Below are 19,136 nucleotides of genomic sequence, written 5' to 3'. Positions count from 1 at the left end.
AGCGAGCGGGGGAGGTGCAAAAAGGAAGTCAGTCTCCCCCCTGTCGTAGAGGATTTAAAGCAAAGGATTTAACAACTAAGATCGAGTGCTACCTGATTTTGATAAAGTCACTAATTTCACGATGGAAAATTATAAGACTGGGCTGGAGGAGAAAAGTAGAACGTGAGCTAAAATGCAACCCCACCCCCACCCCGGGAACCGGGAGCGATCCACGAGAGCGCCGGGAGAGGAGAAACAGAGGCTTTGACAGCTGTCAAAGGAGCTGTCAAAGCTGAAGAATAAAAAGAGAACTTTGTTATGAGGACTTTGCCGGTTACATTTGTTACAAATTAGATATAAATTGTTTAAAACAAGGAATAACAAGTTACTTTGACTGTTGGGTGCGATCTGGAAGGAAACTGAGTTATTATAATCCCTCTAGAGGGGCTGTGGGACACTACAAGTATTGCTGGTATGGAATTTGAATTGGACTTTTTATCTCCTGGGAAACTGCAGAAATGGAACACTATTTTGTCTACAGAGGTCTCTACACTAAAGGAGACAATAGATTTATCTATTGAAGAATGGAAGGGACTTGATGTAAAGTTTTGTTCCTGAATAACAAAGCCTCTGTAGGGGATTTAGAAGCTTTTGGAATTGGAACATTTTTGCAGGAGAGCAGGAAAAGAAACTAGAGGAAAGTGAGGAGAGAGAATAATAAGAACAACATGAACAACAAGAATTGGACAAAGCTGGAAGTGGGAACATTTGGGACATCCAGATTTGAAAGGTCTAAAGAAACAAAACTGGAGTTTTTACTCTTAAATACAGAGATCTGGATGGAAAAAATGGACCTTGTTGAGATAGAGCTTTTCCAAGATTGGACGCTTGAAACTAAAGATGATCAAAAAGACGGCAAAGACTATTAAAAAGACGGCAAAGTGGACTTGTGAAGGATTTCGGCCTAGATGTGGGATCTCCAGGATGACAACAGGCATTGATGGACATTGGGGAACGCAACCGGGAAAGGGGGGAGGAAAATTTGGAATCCAAAGGGTGTTAAATTATATTTTATTCTTTGTTCTATTTTCTTTTATTTTAATCTGTTCTGCATATTAAAGAGGGGAACTCGTGGAAGGGAGCGGGGTCGATTTTAGGGGATGGAAAAACATTCTTAACATTGGGTTAACTATAATAAGTTTAAAATTTGGGGTAAGAACTTGCTGAATCTATTTGAAGGAATTGGAATACAAGAGGGGGTGGGGTGGGGAAGTCCTGGCAAGATGCTAATGAAAATAAGGTTATAAAATGGATGTTTTCTTTCTTTTTTATCTGTTATATTTGAAAATGTTCAATAAATATTATTTTTTTAAAAAAAAACTCTTCAGGTTACAGACTCCGCTAACCCAGTAATAGTACCTCAGGTTAAGAACTTTGCTTCAGGATGAGAACAGAAATCATGCGGTGGTGCGGCGGCAGCAGGAGGCCCCATTAGCTAAAGTGGTACCTCAGGTTAAGAACAGTTTCAGGTTAAGAACGGACCTCCAGAATGAATTAAGTTCTTAACCCGAGGTACAACTGTATATTGCTTAATAAATACTTAGAATGCCACACTCACGCTCCACGATTGTTTCTGCTATACTCTGCTGAGTGAGTGTGCACATAGTCTTCTGATATGTTCCGCTGGTGCATGAAGATTTATGCACGTCCCAGGCTGCGCTTCATCAGGAAGATGCCCGGAGAGGTTTGTCTCATTCTGGGGGCTGTGTGTGCCCCCCAGGTGTGTTCCAACACTGAGCACCTAACCCAGATATCACTCCAGTCACACAGCTTTGGAATTGGGATCCCAACCCTCTGCAATGCAGGAACCCCAGCTAAAGAATCTCTGACAGGAGGCTATCCAACATTTAGTCAGAATCTCCTTTTTTGTAATAGGAATCCATTGGCTCATGTCCTGCCCTCTGGGGCAGCAGAAAAGCTTGTTCCATCTTCCACATGGAAGCCTTTCAGATATTGAAGATGATTATAAGATCACCTCTCAGTCTTCTCTTCTCTGGGCTAAACATACCCAACTCCCTCAACTGTTCCTCCCAAGGTGTGTTTTCCATACTCTTGAGCATCTTGGTCACTCTCCTCAGCTGACTTTGTCAATATCATTCCTGAACTGTGGTACCCAGAGCTGCACATAGTACTAAAGGTGGGGTCTGACCAAGGAAGGTAAGAGTGATACTGTTATTTCCCTTGCTGTGAGGACTGAACATCTAGAATTGCATTAACTCTTTTTGCTGCTGCATCACAGTGTTGACTCAAGTTAAATATGTGTTGACTCAAGTTAAATAAGATCCTTTGTCCTCCATTCTATATTTATGCATCTGGCAGTTCCTGCCTAAGTGCAGAACCTGACATTTATCCCTACTGAAATTCATTTTGTTAGTTTTGGCCCAGGTCTCCAATCTCTAAAGGTCATCTAAAATCCCGATTCTATTTCTGAGATATTAGCTACCCCTCCTGATTTGGTGTCATCAGCAGATTTGACGAGGAACCCCTCTGTTCCCTTCATCTAAGTCATTTATAAAGATGTTGAACAACACCGGGCCCAGGACAGAACCCTGTGGTAATCCACTTGCCACTTTTTTCTCCCAGGATGACAAAAGAACCATGGAGAAGTTTGTCAAAAGTCATACAGCAATCAAGATACACTACAGTCACAGCATGCCCTTTATCCACCAAGCTTGCCACTCTATTGAAAAGGGGGAGAGAGTTTCATCTGCTATGACTTGTCTTTGAGAAACCTATGCTGGCTCTTAGTAGCCACCGAACACTTTAATAAGTGTTCACAGACCCACACTATAAATATATTTCTAGGACCTTTCCTAGAATTTTCCACCTAAACATTAGGAAGAACTTCCTGACAGTAAGAGCTGTTCGACAGTGGAATTTGCTGCCAAGGAGTGTGGTGGAGTCTCCTTCTTTGGAGGTCTTTAAGCAGAGGCTTGACAACCATATGTCAGGAGTGCTCTGATGGTGTTTCCTGCTTGGCAGGGGGTTGGACTCGATGGCCCTTGTGGTCTCTTCCAACTCTATGATTCTATGATTCTAGTATCGAAGTCAAGCTGACCAACCGGCAGATGCCTGGGTCTTCTTTTCCCCCTCTTTGAAGATGGTGACAATGTTTGCCCACCTGCAGGGATTTTCAAGGATTCCCAAATATTATAAAACAGCCTCTGAGATTATATTTGCAAATCCATATAGTTCCTTTGGGTGCAGTTCATTAGACTCTGAAGGTTTGAATTCATTCAGAGTAGCTAGGTATTCCCTTTCTATCTCTTTGCCTCTCTTGAGCTGCATCTTTTATTCTAGTATCATCAAATTGTACACTGTTTTCCTTTGGGAAGAAGACAGAGGCAAAGTTGTTGTTGAGCTGTTCACTATTTTCTCTGTCACCCAATAGCATTTCTCCATCTTCTCCATGAAGAGGACCTCCTCCTTTCTTGTTCCTCCTCTTCTTTCAAGCATAGCCAAACAACCGTGTATATTATTTTTACCTTCTTTTCCAAATCATAATAGTTTTGGCCCATAACAAAAATTTAGCATGTTACCTGTCTTTGAGCAGCAGTAGACATGATCAGCACGGTGGCAGGAGCTTGTTGAAGCGACATACTCTCCACCTGAACACCTTGCTTTGCAGCGACCTATACATTTTTTATTTCGGGTGAGAGTGGATCCTGGAAAAATATTGTGAAGGTAGAAATTCATCCCTCAGATGAGAAGAGATCACCAACTCCTCTAAGCATCTTCTATTCTGTGAAAGGAGCCCATTACACTTCTCACTAAGAAAAGAAATGGAACTAATCCTGCGCAAATGACATAGAACTCAGCTATACAGCTGCAAAGAAAATGTTTTAAGTGTGTTTTAAGTGCAATATACAATGGGACAACGGGACGTGGGTGGCACTGTGGTCTAAACCACTGAGCCTCTTGGGCTTGCCAATCAGAAGGTCAGCGGTTCGAAAACCTGCGACAGAGTGAACCCCCATTGCTCAGTGCCTGCTCCTGCCAACCTAGCAGTTCAAAAGCACGTCAAAGTACAAGTAGATAAGTAGGTACCACTCCAGCGGGAAGGTAAACAATGTAAACAATGGGACACTAGATGGCAATGGTGAGCCTTATGGAAAATGCAATGTATTTTTTTTATGCTTTTTAAAAAGCATTTTCAGAGGGGGTTTTATGTTTGTAGATTCCACACTAATTTGCAAAGACACTCAGTTCTGAGAATTGGAAGGGGCCCTTTTGATACAGTTCTTTATATTTTAAATGAGAATCTCATTTATATTTTATAAATTCTTTATGAGAGAGAGAGAGAGAGAGAGAGAGAGAGAGAGAGAGAGAATATTCTTTATGTTTTTAATGAGAATCTCATCAGAGTGGCTGGGGAAACCTAGCCAGATGGGTGGGGTATAAATAATAAGTTGTTGTTGTTGTTGTTGTTGTTGTTGTTGTTGTTACCACCACCACCTGTTTTCCTTTCTTGGGCTGCAGCTCCCTCCCTGCATTCTTAATTGTAATATCATCACATTGCAGACTGTTTTCCTTTTGAAAAAGACAGAGACAAAGTGGGTGTTGATCAGCTCCATCCCCCCCCCATGTCACCTCTCCATTATCTCCACGCAGAAGACCTACTCCTTGTTTGTTCTTTCTCTTGCTTCAAACATAGCAAAAAAAACCTCAAACCTGTTTATTTGCTTTTCCAAATCATATAATAGTTGCACACCTTAGGAAAAAATTAATATGTTACCTGTCTTTTCACAGCAATAGACATGATCAGGATGATGGCAGAAGGTTGACGAAGCCAAATATTCTCTACCTGAACAACTTGGTTTGCAGAGACCTCTACAAATTTCATTCAGTGTGGGGGTGGGTCCTAGAGAAATATTAACAAGATAGAAATCAGTCCCCCCAGAAGAGAAGAAATCACCAACATCTTTAAGCATCTCCTATTCAGTGAAAGCAGAATAGTAATAATAATAATAATAATAATAATAATAATAATAATAATAATAATAATAAATTTACTATTTATACCCCCCCCCCAATCTGGCTGGGTTTCTCCAGCCACTCTGGGCAACTCCCAACAGAACATTAAAAACACGGTAAAACATCAAACATTAAAAACTTCCCTAAAAAGGGCTGCCTTCGGATGTCTTCTAAAAGTCAGATGGTTGTTTATTTCCTTGATCTCTGATGGGAGGGCATTCCACTGGGCGGGCACCACTACTGAGAAGGCCCTCTGCCCGGTTCCCTGTAACCTCACTTCTTGCAGGGAGGGAACCACCAGAAGGCCCTCAGAGCTGGAACTCAGTGTCCAGGCTGAACGATGGGGGTGGAGATGCTCCTTCAGTTATACTTTCATCTTGTGCAAATGGCATAGTATCAAATGAGCTAATACTTCAAGCATGGCGCAGCAGCAAAGCTAGTTAGACAAGTCTTCTTTTACCACAGTCCAGTGGTTCAACTGTTCTTTATATTTTACCTGGGAAGCTAAGCAGCATAAAAAAGATAACCAGTGGGGCAAAGGTCTTCATGGCTGAATGCTGGTGCCACCAGAGTCATCTTCCGGCTCAAAGATATTGCAGAGAGAGAATGGAAAGCATCTTCTATTTGTACTTACTAAGGGAATGATGTCATGCACAGAGACAGGGGGAAGAGAAACTTTCAGGGTGAAGGAAGGACTGTATGTTCTTCCTAACCTTCTGCTAAGGATATTCATGGCTATTAATTTTGGATAATTACTTCCTGCTCTTTCTTTTGAAAAATGTCATGAAGGTCAATGTGGACAAAACAATGTATACAAATCTGCAGATGACACCAAACTGGGAGGGGTGGCTAATACCTCAGAAGGTAGAATCAGGATTCCAGATGACCTTAACAGATTGGGGACCAGGGCCAAAAAAAAACCCAAAATGAATTTCGGTAAGAACAAATGGCACGTTCTACATTTAAGCAGGAATAACCTCATGCTAGTAAATAATCAGATCAGGACAAATGAATGGAAATTGCTTTTTTTTTAATTCACTTTTATTGCAAGGGAGACTCTCATGTAATCATGGAGGACATTGCAAGCACTTCTTTTGATCTGGATGCTTTGATGAAGAAGCAGAAGGAGACTCTAGCTGGGGTTGAAGCAGGATCCAGTGGCTCTCCAAGTGATGGGACAGCCCCCAATATTCAAATGATCCTCAATCTTCATCTTCGTAGTTTATACTTAAAAACAAAAGAAAATTATATAAAAGTTTTCCTTATGTTTCAACCCAGAATAAATAGTCAAAACTATGTGTGTAAATGGAAGGTGGAGCATTCATTCAATAGTGCCTGTTTTTCCTTAAAAGATTAGCCTCCCCATTTTGTAACTTTCCTTTCTTGTGGGATTATTTAAAATGTCTGCATTGTTTTGATATATGAGTTGCCCTTGCTTTGTGCAAGTGGACCAGATATAGGGAGATACATAGTAGTTACGTATAGGATTGGATTGCATATACAGGGGCAAGAGGCTCACAGCCCAGTGAAAGGCCAGCCAAATAAATGAGACACAGGACATTGCTATTGGGTTGAAATAGGCCATAACTTTTATTGATTTCACATGTCAGTAGGTTTTGGCCAAGGCATTGGATATGTATACAGTATCAAGCAGCCTGACCGCTGGTTGTTGAGTAGGGTGGGTCAACCCTGACTGGGAGGTCACCTCTAACATGCACAGTGGTGCCAACTTGGGGCCCAGATTATGGCTGCCCAATGGCACATGAGATGGAAAGTGATGTTGTGACATCATTACGTCACATTACACTGCGGGTGCCTCCAACGTGACTTCCAGTTTCTACCAGAAGTTGCTTCTGAGACTGTGCAGGGCCTTAGATGTCACTTCCAAGACCTTGTGGGGCCTCAGAGGTTACGTCTCAGGCCTCCAATGAGACTTCTGGTTTCTCCTGGAAGTTGCGTTGGGAGGCTCTGTGAGGCTTCAGACGCAACTTCCAGGGCTCACAAGGCTCTGGAAGTCTCAACTAAGGTCACACGGTCACACAAAAAAATATTGTGGGTGCAGGGGCCCAGGGGCCCCTGGAGTTGGTGCCAGTGGACATGCATCAGGTTGTACAATCCCACCAGGGCCACCATTGGGAAAGGCACTATGTCCCATAGGCCCCCATGTGAACTCCCATTCGTGCACCCTTTTAACAGGACCTCTGGTCAGCTAAGGTTCCAACCCAATGCCTGAACTTCCAAAATTTATGACATTTACTATGAGGTAAGTGAAGACCCGTTAAAGCTATGGTTTTCCCAGTAGTGATGTATGGAAGTGAGAGCTGGACCATCAAAAAGGCTGGTCGCCAAGAATTGATGCTTTTGAATTATGGTGCTGGAGGAGTCTCTTGAGAGTCCCATGGACTTCAAGAAGATCAAACCTATCCATTCTGAAGGAAATCAGCCCTGAGTGCTCACTGGAAGGACAGATCCTGAAGCTGAGGCTCCAATACTTTGGCCACCTCGTGAGAAGAGAAGACTCCTTGGAAAAGACCCTGATGTTGGGAAAGATTGAGTGCACAAGGAGAACACTCACACTGTGGGTGCACTTTCCAGGTTCGCGCGCGGTTCTTTGGACCCCAGGGAACTTATGTGGGCTGGCCTGCCTCTCAGTGTTATTCTTTGGGGGCTCACACCCAGCCTCAGTCAGTCAATTTACACTGCTGGGAGGTGGGGCCAATCACATAATTAGGGGGTGGAGCCAGCAGCAGCCCAGCAGTCGGCTCAGGAGCTTCATTCACCCAACCCTCCCTTTGTTTAATGTTTCTTTCTTACAGGTTAACCTTTTTCTTCCTGTTTAGCAGGTGTTGCTACGGTCTTTTGACTGGTTGCTGTCGAATAGCTGGGAAGGAATTCTCCTGCACGGGCAGGTTTTGTCTTCCCCGTAGGAATTCGTCACAACTTTGGCGGTTTAGAGCCTTGGGCGGAATCCTTTAGTCTTTTCTTCCCTGAAATTTGGGGGGGGGGTGAAGTGGTGACTCACACACACACACACCGCGACGGCAATTCCAGGGTCCCCTCTTAAAGGGGTTGTAATATGGGTGTCACTGGCTATGCACTGAAAGTTTGTCAGTGAACTACCCAGCGTGCGTGGATATGGGGTGGGCTGCCTGTGTTCACATGTGTCTTGCAGAGCACCCCCATAACCCATTTACCCTGAGGAGCCCCAGTCCCCCCAGCTGGGGGGCTGGGAGGGATATATGCCTAATGCCTAAGCCAAGGTCTTCCTACATTTGAAAGTTTAATAAAGTTGTGTCCAAATTTTAATTCCATAACACGTTGTCAGAGTCATTATTCCTTTCTGGTGGTCCCTGGGGGCTGGGGTGGTCACTGCCTGTTCATGCAATGGGTGGCACTGCAATGTACAGTAAAGTATAACTTATAATAAACAGAAGGCCATGTATTCTATTTTTCCCCAATGTATTGGGAAAGGGATGCGGGTGGCACTGTGGGTTAAACCACAGAGCCTAGGACTCGCCGATCAGAAGGTCGGCGGTTTGAATCCCCGCAACGGGATGAGCTCCCGTTGCTCGGTCCCTGCTCCTGCCAACCTAGCAGTTCGAAAGCACGTCCAAGTGCAAGTAGATAAATAGGGAAAGTAAACAGCGTTTCCGTGTGCTGCTCTGGTTCGCCAGAAGCAGTTTAGTCATGCTAGCCACATGACCCGGAAGCTGTACGCCGGCTCCCTTGGCCAATAAAGCGAGATGAGCGCCGCAACCCCAGAGTCGGTCACGACTGGACCTAATGGTCAGGGGTCCCTTTACCTTTACCTAATGTATTGGGATACCAGGATAGGGTTGGAGGAGAGAACGATATAACAGTTCCTTGCTGATATATTCAACAAAGTCCCACAAGATTTGAGTGTGGCTTTGCTTTCCCATTCAAAAGACTGACGTGCCAGGTAAGCTTTTCCTGAAGAGCTAAATTCCACACCTGTAGATTGAATGAGCGGCCCCTCTGTTTCCTTCATCTAAGCCGTCTATAAAAATGTTGAATAACACTGGGCCCAGGACAGAACCTTGTGGTAACCCACTTGTGATTTCTTTTTCCAGAACGACAAGCAACCAAGGGGGAGTTTGTCAAAAGCCTTACTACAATCAAGACATTCACAGCATTCCCCTTATTCACCAAGCTTGTCACTCTGGGTTGGTTTGTTTGTTTAACTTGGATTCATCGGCTATGACTTGTTTTTGAGAAAACAATGCAACTGGGCCAGGGCCTGCGGAGGCAGTGGGAGGCTGAAGCCACAGCAGGAGACCACAGCAGGAGGCGGTAGCCAGGCACCCATGGACACCCAAAATGAAAATTTGTTGGTGCTCGGGCCCCCAGGGCCCTCTGAAAGTTACATGCCTGCTAACAGCTCGTTGACTCATTGTCATTTTGAGGACCTTTCCTAGTATCCTAGCCAAGCTGACCAACCAGTTATGTTCCTGGGTCCTCTTTCTTTTGCTTTTTGAAGATGGCAACAAAGTTTGCCCACTTCCAGTCTACAGGGACACCACCTTTTGTCCAAGGATTCCCAAATATTCTATACAGAGGCTGTCAGATTACATCTGCACATTCCTTTAGAACGTTTGGGAGCAGTTCTAAGGCCCTGAAGATTAGAATTCATTCAGAGTAGCTTGGTGTTCCTCTACCAACTCTCTTCCTCTCTTGCGCTGAGGTCCCCTCTCTGTATCTTTTATTCTATTATCATCAAATTATACACTTTTGAAAAAGACAGAGGCAAAGTAGGTGTTGAGGAGTCCAACTTCTCTCAGTCACCCAAAAGCATTTCTCCATCCACTCCACACAGAAAACCTACTCCCTGTTTGTTCTTTGCCTTCCCTCAAGCATAGCCAAACAACCCTGTTCATTATCTTCACCTTCTTTTCCAACCCATGATTGCGGCCCATAACAAAAAATTAGCATGTTACCTTTCTTTCGGCAGCAGTAGACATGATCAGGATGATGACAGGAGGTTGTTGAAGCCACATATTCTCTACGTGAACACCTTGGTTTGCAGCGACCTTTACACTTCATTTCCTCGGTGGGAGTGGATTCTGGAGAAATATTATGAAGATAGAAATCCATCCTTCAGATGAGAAGAAATTACCAACATCTCTAAGCATCTCAGTGAAAGCAGACACTGAGATTTCATTACATTTCCCACTAAATAAAACTATGCACAAATGGCAAAGTTTCAAATGAGCTAATGTTTCGAGCAAATTAGAGTAGCAAAAGACACAAAATGGACTAGACTTTTTTTTTTTTACTACACTCCATTGATAGAACAGACCTTTATTTTTTACCCAGGTATAACAAAATCAAAAAGAGAACCAGCAGGGCAAAAGGTCATCACCACTGAATGTAGGAGTCACAAAAGTCACCTTCTGGCTCAAAGATATTGCAGGAAGAGAGCCACTCTTTCTTTAACTTTCAGTATCAAAGTCAGGCAGTCAGGATGTCCAGCTCACCAGTTGGTAGTTACCTGGGTTGGCCTTTTAACCCATTTTGAAGATGGGGACAACAATTGCCACCAGTTCTCCAGGAATTCTCAAAGATTATAGACCTGAGATTACATCTGCAAACTCCTTTTGTACCCTTGGATGCAGCTAATCAGGCCCTGGAGATTTGAATTCCTTTAAAGTAACTAGGTGTTCCCTTACAACCTACAGTGGTACCTCTGGTTACATACTTAATTCGTTCCGGAGGTCCATTGTTAACCTGAAACTGTTCTTAACCTGAAGCACCACTTTAGCTAATGGGGCCTCCTGCTGCTGCCCTGCTGCCACCATGTAATTTCTGTTCTCATCCTGAAGCAAAGTTCTTAACCCAAGGTACTATTTCTGGGTTAGCAGAGTCTGTAACCTGAAGCGTATGTAACCTGGAGTGTATGTAACCCGAGGTACCACTGTATTTTCCTTTCTTGGGCTGCAGCTCCCTCCCTGCATTCTTAATTGTAATATCAACACATTGTTTTCCTTTTGAAAACTTGTGAAAAAGACAGAGGCAAAGTAGGTGTGGATCAGCTCCATTTTCCGCAAGTGACCTAATAGCACGTCTCCATGCTATTCCTTGTTTGTCCTTTCTCTTGCTTCAAACATAGAAAGAAAAAAAGAAAAAACACTACTGCTCACCTCCCCAATCACATAATATTTGCAGTCCTTAGGAAAAGATAGATATGTTACCTATAATATCACAGCAGTAGACAAGATCAGGATCCTGGCAGTAAGTTGTTGAAGTCACAAATTCTCTATCAGAACAACTTGGTTTGCAGCCTTTACAAATTCCATCCGGTGGGTGGGTGGGTCCTGGTGGGTGGGTGGGTCCTGGAGAAATATTATCCCACTGCATCATTTATTCTATAATCACCACTTTGTGCACTGTTTCCTTTTAGCAGAAGACAGAGGTAAAGTAGTTGTTGAGCAGTTCCACCTTCTCTCTAGCCCCAAATCTTCTCAGTGCATGGGACTTACTTGTCATTGACTGGATGGATGCAGAGGAGTAGTGAGAGGCTAAGAGAAGAAGGCTCAGAGACAGGGGATTGGTGGTGGGGTGATTATGAGTGGTCTGGGGGGGAAAGAGGGAGCAGACTGAGAGAAGGAGGTCTTGGAAGCTGAAGAGGTAACAAGATTTAGTGAGCAGGAAGAGGAGGTGACAGAGAGCAGTCCAGAATCAGAGGCAGCAGTGGAGGGTGGAGAAGAGGAGGGGGCAGGAGACAGAGATGAGGTTGGCTGCTGAAGAATCCAGGGAGTCTCCCCATCCTGCTGCAACCAGCATCCTCTCCTCTTGTCTCCCAGAACACAAAGAGGAGTGAAAAGAGCAGAGCACAGGTTAGCAATGAGAGACTAGATGAAGGAGCCTGAGATTGCTTGGGAAGGGCCCCTGAAGGAGAAGACGTTCTAAAAGCAGTGGGAAGGTGGGAACATTTAGGCCTCACAACTGCCTCACCACTGAATGTAGGAGTCACAAAAGTCACCTTCTGGCTCAAAGATATTACAGGAAGAAAGCCACTCTTTCTTTAACTTTCAGTATCAAAGTCAGGCAGTCAGGATGTCCAGCTCACCAGGTGGTAGTTACCTGGGTTGGCCTTTTAACCCATTTTGAAGATGGGGACAACAATTGCCACCAGTTCTCCAGGAATTCTCAAAGATTATAGACCTGAGATTACATCTGCAAACTCCTTTTGTACCCTTGGATGCAGCTAATCAGGCCCTGGAGATTTGAATTCCTTTAAAGTAACTAGGCGTTCCCTTAATATTTGTGGATGCAGAGAAGGCCTTTGATAATATTTCTTGGGATTTTATGTTTAAAAACTTTGAAATGATGGAGATGGGACAATTTTTTAAAAAATGGTATTAAGGCAATATATATGGATCAAAAAGCTAAATTAATAGTTAATAATATGTTGACAGAAAACATAAAAATAACTAAGGGTACAAGACAAGGTTGTCCTCTATCACCACCATTATTTATCGCGGTCCTGGAAGTCTTTTTAAGGGCAATTAGAAGTAACAATCAAATAAAAGGGGTAACGGTGGGTCGAAAAGAATATAAGGTTAAAGCTTTTGCAGATGATTTAGTATTAACTCTGGAAGACCCCTTGAATAAGGTAACAGAAGTGTTGAAAGAAATTGATCAGTTTGGTCAGCTGGCAGGATTTATTTTGAATAAGAAAAAACTAAAGCAATCACAAAAACATAGATCAAGAGGCAATTAATAGACTACAGCAACAAACAGAGATAGAAGTGGTCAAGAAAGTTAAATACTTAGGAGTATGGTTAGCCCCAGGAGTATTGATTTGCTTCAGAATAATTATGTCCCAACTTGGAATAAGATTAAAAGGGACCTAGAGGTGTGGGGAAGAATGAAAATGTCATTTTGGGGAAGGATCGCAAGAATTAAAATGAATGTGCTACCGAAGATGTTATTCTTATTTCAAACGATCCCAGTGATAAAAGGGGCAGCAATTTTTAAAAATTGGCAAAGAGAGATTTCAAGTTATATCTGGCAGGGTAAGAAGACGAGGATAAAATTTAAAACAAAATCCTTCCAGTAGCACCTTAAAGACCAACTAAGTCAGTTCTTGGTATGAGCTTTCGTGTGCATGCACACTTCTTCAGATATCTGAAGAAGTGTGCATGCACAAGAAAGCTCATACCAAGAACTGACTTAGTTGGTCTTTAAGGTGCTACTGGAAGGAATTTGTTTTGTTTTGACTATGGCAGACCAACACGGCTACCTATCTGTAACTGATAAAATTTAAGATACTGACAGATGTGAAAGCAAGAGGAGGCTTCACCCTGCCAGATTTGAAATTGTACTATGAAGCATCCTGCCTCTGTTGGTTGAAGGATTGGATGAAATTAGAAGATACTGATTTGTTAGATCTGGAAGGTTTTGATAATAGATTTGGGTGGCATGCATACTTGTGGTATGACAAGAAACATGTACATAAAGGATTTGAAAACCACATGATAAGAAGGTCTCTGATTGAAGTGTGGGAAAGATATAAAAACTTGTTGGAACAAAAAACTCCATATTGGTTATCGCCGTTGCAGGCAATGAGTGTGAAGAAAGTCAATATGACTGGGGGGTGGGTGACATATGAGAAGGTAATAAGTAAAAGAGAAGGTAAATGGAAAATGAGACCATTTGAAGAAGTTAAGGAATACGTTAATGATTGGTTGCATTTTTTTCAGATTAATGAAATGTTTAAAAAAGATTTGAACCAAAAGGGTTTTGCAGATAAAGAATCAAAATTTCAAACAGAAATATTGAACAATGATTTTAAGATTCTAGCAAAAATGTGTAAGATATTGTTAGAATGGTGTACAAAGGATGAAGAGGTAAAATCAGTTATGATTGATTGGGCCAAAGACTAAGGACACAATATACAAATGGAAGAATGGGAAAAATTATGGAAAGAAGGTTTAAGATTCACTGCATGTACAACTATAAAAGAAAATGTGATGAAAATGATGTGTCGATGGTATGTAACTCCGGTAAAATTAGCAAAAATGTATAAGATAAGTAATAAATGTTGGAAATGTAAAGAAAAAGAAGGTACTTTCTATCATATGTGGTGGGAATGTAAGAAAGTAAAAAGCTTTTGGGAAATGATTTATAATGAATTGAAGAAAATGTTGAAATATACATTTGTTAAGAAACCAGAAGCATTTTTATTAGGCATTACAGGTAATGAGATAAATAAGAAAGAAAAGAAGTTATTTTTGTATGCAGTGACAGCAGCAAGAATATTGATGGCCCAGAAATGGAAACAAGAGGAGCTACCTACGTTAGAAGAATGGAGAACAAAAATGATAGATTATGCAGAATTGGACAGAATGACAGGAAGGATCCGAAACCGACAAGATCAAAGATTCACAGAAGATTGGGAAAACTTTATTGAATATTTGCAAAACTTAAGTGATAATCAGATTACGTTTGTAAGTTTCAATGAACCATTGTGATGGGAAATAAGCATAAAAGGGGATGAAGTTTTACAGTAATAATATATACATATATAAACAACAAAATAGAAATGTGTTTAAAGTTAAAATATGAAGGATCTACAGACAAGTTGAGGGAAGTCGAAAAAAGAGAAATAAGATGAAATTAAGATGTATGGAGTATATAATTTTGTTTTGTATTTGAAAATTAATAAAAATATATATATTTTTAAAAATATTTAAAAAATAAAGTAACTAGGTGTTCCCTTACCATCTACAGTGGTACCTCTGGTTACATACTTAATTCGTTCCGGAGGTCCATTGTTAACCTGAAACTGTTCTTAACCTGAAGCACCACTTTAGCTAATGGGGCCTCCTGCTGCTGCCATGACAGAGGCAAAGTAGGTGTGGATCAGCTCCATTTTTCCCAAGTCACCTAATAGCACCTCTCCATGCTATTCCTTGTTTGTCCTTTCTCTTGCTTCAAACATAGAAAGAAAGAAAGAAAAAACACTACTGCTCACCTCCCCAATCACATAATATTTGCAGTCCTTAGGAAAGATAGATATGTTACCTATAATATCACAGCAGTAGACAAGATCAGGATCCTGGCAGTAAGTTGTTGAAGTCACAAATTCTCTATCTGAACAACTTGGCTTGCAACCTTTACAAATTCCATCCGGTGGGTGGGTGGGTCCTGGTGGGTAGGTTGGTGGGTCCCCTGAAGGAGAAGAAGTTCTAAAAGCAGTGGGAAGGTGGGAACATTTAGGCCTCACAACTGCCTCATTGGGGCAACACATACTGAGAAGATGTGCTGCAATCACTAGGCCGGCACTGTTTTGGTTCCTTAAAAAAAAGAGACTGTTTAGTTGCTGACCTACTGTACTTCTGACTCCAGCTGCTAACACTACTCCTTCTTCTTCTTCCTTCCTTGCTTTGAACAAAGCAAGAACAACCACCACCTGTTTATTATCTTTAACCACATTTCCTAATCCTAATAGCTTCAGTCCTTAAAAACAAAAAAATATGATGGTATTTTGAAGAAACAGGTCATGTGGAAGGGGTTAATTTGCTTCATAAACATAAATCACCCCATGGATGAGATAAGCCAACAGGTGCAAAGTCATAGAATCATAGAATCATAGAGTTGGAAGAGACCACAAGGGCCATCGAGTCCAACCCCCTGCCAAGCAGGAAACACCATCAGAGCACTCCTGACATATGGTTGTCAAGCCTCTGCTTAAAGACCTCCAAAGAAGGAGACTCCACCACACTCCTTGGCAGCAAATTCCACTGTCGAACAGCTCTTACTGTCAGGAAGTTCTTCCTAATGTTTAGGTGGAATCTTTTTTCTTGTAGTTTGGAACCATTGCTCCGTGTCCGCTTCTCTGGAGCAGCAGAAAACAACCTTTCTCCCTCCTCTATGTGACATCCTTTTATATATTTGAACATGGCTATCATATCACCCCTTAACCTCCTCTTCTCCAGGCTAAACATGCCCAGCTCCCTTAGCCGTTCCTCATAAGGCATCGTTTCCAGGCCTTTGACCATTTTGGTTGCCCTCCTCTGGACACGTTCCAGTTTGTCAGTGTCCTTCTTGAACTGTGGTGCCCAGAACTGGACACAGTATTCCAGGTGAGGTCTGACCAGAGCAGAATACAGTGGCACTATTACTTCCCTTGATCTAGATGCAATACTCCTATTGATGCAGCCCAGAATTGCATTGGCTTTTTTAGCTGCCGCGTCACACTGTTGGCTCATGTCAAGTTTGTGGTCAACCACGATTCCTAGATCCTTTTCACATGTACTGCTCTCAAGCCAGGTGTCACCCATCTTGTATTTGTGCCTCTCATTTTTTTTGCCCAAGTGCAATACTTTACATTTCTCCCTATTAAAATTCATCTTGTTTGTTTTGGCCCAGTTCTCTAATCTGTCAAGGTCGTTTTGAAGTGTGATCCTGTCCTCTGAGGTGTTAGCCACCCCACCCAGTTTGGTGTCATCTGCAAATTTGATCAGGATGCCCTTGAGTCCATCATCCAAGTCGTTGATAAAGATGTTGAATAAGACCGGGCCCAAGACAGAACCCTGTGGCACCCCACTAGTCACTCTTCTCCAGGATGAAGAGGAACCATTGATGAGCACCCTTTGGGTTCGGTCAGTCAGCCAGTTACAAATCCAGTGAGTGGTAGCATAGTCAAGACCGCATTTTACCAGCTTCTTTACAAGAATATCATGGGGCACCTTGTCAAATGCCTTGCTGAAATCAAGGTAGGCTACATCCACTGCGTTCCCTTCATCTACCAGGCTTGTAATTCTGTCAAAAAACGAGATCAGGTTAGTCTGACATGACTTATTTTTCAGAAATCCATGCTGACTATTGGTGATCACAGTATTCCTTTCTAGGTGCTCACAGACTGTTTGCTTAATGATCTGCTCCAGAATCTTCCCTGGTATTGATGTCAGACTGACTGGGCGGTAATTATTTGGGTCCTCTCTTTTCCCCTTTTTGAAGATAGGGACAACATTTGCCCTCCTCCAGTCTGCCGGGACTTCGCCTGTTCTCCAGGAATTCTCAAAGATGACTGCAAGTGGTTCTGAGATCACACCTGCCAGTTCTTTTAATACTCTTGGATGCAGTTCATCTGGCCCTGGAGACTTGAATACATCTAAAGTCAGCCGAGTCTGTTGCTATGGAAATGGCCCAGTACCAACTACCGTATTTTTCGCTCTATAGGACGCACCGGACCATAGGACGCACCTTGTTTTAGAGTGGGAAAACAAGAAAAAAAAATTCTCCCCCTTTCTACTCAGCGCCCCTTCAGCGAAGCGGCAGGAGAAACGGAGCCCCTTCCATTTCTCCTCCCACTTGGCTGAAGGGGTGCTGAGTAGAGAGGGGGAGATTCTGAAGCCAGCAGAGTCAGTGCGCACCGACCCCTCTCGCTCTCCAGGCTTCAGCGAAAGCAACATGAAGCCTCCAGAGCATGGAGGGAGCGCTCCCTCTGTGCTTCGGAAGCTTTGCGTTGCTATCGCTGAAGCCAAGGAGCCTGCATTCGCTCCATAGGATGCACACACATTTCCCCTTAATTTTTGGAGGGGGAAAAGTGTGTCCTATAGAGCGAAAAATATGGTATATGAGATAACATAACAATTCATGAATGCTAGTTAGTACGTGAATGGGTTAAAACCAAAGAATTCTGTTCTTGGACACAACTACATCATGCTCCATCACTGTGAGAGTGGAAGTGATGCTTCTTCTGTTTCCTTCCTTTCTTCTCTTTGTGCCATGTATTAGACCAGGATGGATGTGTTTAAGCTTGCTCCAATCTTAGACCACAGATTTGGAAAACACATTCTGTATTTTGCACCCAACAGTATCCTGACTGCGTTTTCCTTGCTGCATGGAATAGCACATCAGTCAGAACTTTGCATTTAGTCAGTGAAATATTTTAAACTTACTTAACACTGTGTGGTCTGTTCTTTTCAAGAGAGGGAGAAAGATGAGCTTTAGAGTAGACCAAATTGGATATGCAGGAGAACTGAACAGCCCACCTTCCACACTACACCGCGGCTTAACCATGTGAGTGGTTTTAAACTCTGGTGGGAGCTCTCTTGTGCTAGAGAGGTGGTTGCAATGCCCGCATTTTGAATCCAGGCACTCAGCCAATTGTTTTGTTAATTGCCCACAGATGGGCCGGATCTATCTTTCACCTCCACAATTAAAGCATGTCAGTTCTAGTGCTGGGGTCTGTTGTGTGTCAGGGTTTTATGCTGTCTGTGTCGGAATCAGTCTAGTGAAGTAACACAGATTCAAACTCACACCTTGAATTGCTGGGATAACAGAAGTACTTGTTACTTGTCTGTATTTTAGTATCTACAAAGCCTACATGTCTGGTTTGTGTCTGTCTGTGTGTGTGTGTGTGTGTGTGTGTGCGCGCGCGCGCGCGCGCGTGTGTATCAACATCCATGTATTCTGAATGTTCTTATGTGATGCCAATAAAGGTTACTTGACTTGATATCAACATCCAGAAATGTATTACTGAAGCCTTATCTTTTGCAGCAGCAAGCTATTTTGGACCTTAAACTGCCTCTGTGAGGTGACTGGATCTCGGGGCAACATCATCAAAGTGGCTATCTCATTTCAGTTTTCCAGTAATTACCTGTCCTTTCACATAAGTAGACATGATCAGGATGATGGCAGCAGTTTGTTGAAGCCCCATATTCTCTACCACATATTCTCTATTATTATCTCATTGTGTAATGTTTTCCTTTTGGAGGAAGACAAAAGCAAAGTTAGGTGTTGAGCAGCCCACCTTCTCTCTGTCACCCAGAAGCATTTCTCCATGCAGAAAACCTGCTCCTTGTTTCTTCCTCTTCCTTCAAGCATAGCCAGACAACCCTGTTTATCATCTTTACCTTCTTTTCCAACTCATGATTGAGGCCCATAACAAAAATGTAACATGTTACCCTTCTTTTGGCAGCAGTAGACATGATCAGGATGATCGCAGGAGGTTGTTGAAGCCACATATTCTCTACGTGAACACCTTGGTTTGCAGCGACCTCTACAATCATCATTCAGGGTGGGAGTAGATCCTGGATAAATATTATGAAGAGAGAAATCAATTTTTCAGATGAGAAGAGACCACCATCCTC

The 19,136-nt window shown here is 42.7% G+C and overlaps 1 long non-coding RNA gene across 2 annotated transcripts; it reads right to left on the bottom strand.

Moving 5' to 3' along the window:
• Positions 1-6,028: 6,028 nt before the first annotated feature.
• Positions 6,029-19,072, bottom strand: LOC309338088. Of its 2 annotated transcripts, XR_014154687.1 has the most exons (4): positions 18,951-19,072; positions 11,223-11,363; positions 9,969-10,094; positions 6,029-6,240 (listed from the first exon to the last, which is right to left on the bottom strand). It is a non-coding gene; the product is annotated as an uncharacterized lncRNA (long non-coding RNA). The 2 variants fall into 2 exon arrangements; XR_014154688.1 differs by lacking the exon at positions 18,951-19,072 and having other exon boundaries at positions 11,223-11,914.
• Between the last annotated feature and the right edge of the window lie 64 nt (positions 19,073-19,136).

The sequence above is a fragment of the Podarcis erhardii genome, assembly GCF_964252035.2.
Source record: "Podarcis erhardii genome assembly, chromosome: 3".
Classification (NCBI taxonomy): domain Eukaryota; kingdom Metazoa; phylum Chordata; class Lepidosauria; order Squamata; family Lacertidae; genus Podarcis; species Podarcis erhardii.
This window is presented reverse-complemented; position numbering and strand designations above follow the sequence as displayed.